This window comes from Staurois parvus, unplaced genomic scaffold (assembly GCF_062004578.1).
Source record: "Staurois parvus isolate SC_StPar_1 unplaced genomic scaffold, SC_StPar_1.0 ptg000104l, whole genome shotgun sequence".
Classification (NCBI taxonomy): domain Eukaryota; kingdom Metazoa; phylum Chordata; class Amphibia; order Anura; family Ranidae; genus Staurois; species Staurois parvus.
The window spans coordinates 6831734-6832896 of record NW_028317900.1 but is presented as its reverse complement, the minus strand read 5'-3'; positions in this window follow the sequence as shown (position 1 = coordinate 6832896).

Sequence of the window (1163 nt, the reverse complement as noted above, 5' to 3'; positions counted from 1 at the left end):
GCCTGTGGGCAGTGGAGGTGCCCTCAATATTGCACAAGCAATCAGAAACAATTGGGTAATATCTCTGAATTTCCAATTTATGATAACATTATTTCTTCTGCCAAAAGTGTTTATAGGCTATTAATTGTAACTGACAATTCAATGCTCAGCTCTTACCCAACATTGCCCTGGACCTCACGTTCCTTATGTCTATATGTAAATTAACATTCTGCTTTTATGCAGATTTTATTTCTTTTATTTATTTTCACTTTTCTATTATTGCTTGCAATTATTTTTTTAGGAAAGTTGTCACTTATGGTAGCATATTGGATGACAGCGTATGTGAGAACGGATGCCGCTCAAACTGGGAGTCAAAGAACACCGGCGTGTGATGGATGGCTTCAGCTGCCACTCTGGCCACACCTTCTGATGCATTTCGCTCCACCCACAGGGGCCTTGGTCACAGAGGCTTGGAAAACAGACAGTCCGAGGGATATATGCAGCATCTTTGGTCGTGAAATCAGGTCTGTGTGCAGGTGATGTGAGGAAAAGATTAAAAAACGATAATGAGGGAAAAAGAAAAAAATGGCAAGAATAAGAGGGGAATAAAACACTGAGTACAAGGCAATGAAAAGCGAAAAATAACATAACAGAGAAAAAAAGATGTATGTAAAAAGAAATATTAAAAAAAATATTAATGAAGAAAATGGAACAGTAGTGAAAAGCATAAAGTAAAAAGATATATGTATGAAGTGAAAATGAAAAATAAAAAGATAAAAACTAAGAAATAAAAAATAAAAATTAAAAATACAGCAAAGTGAAAAAAACCTAACATAAAATTTTTTTTAAATAAAATGTAAAACAATAAAAAATTATAAAAATAGAAAAAATAATAAGAAATAAAAATAAATAAAAGAAATAAACTATGAAATAAAGCAATACGAATATATGAGTATGCATGTGTGCATTTTGATGTAAAGATTTAAAATAAATACTTTATTGAAGAAAATAGGGCACGGATAAAAATATGTGTGAAAAAAGAGAAAGATGATCATTGGTGAAAGTGAAAATTGCAAAGTGGAAAGGTGTGTCAAATGTGAAAAAGTAACATAAAATTAAAAATGAACAGAAAAAAACAAAAACAATAAAAATGTTTTATTGATCAAGAAAATAATAATATATAA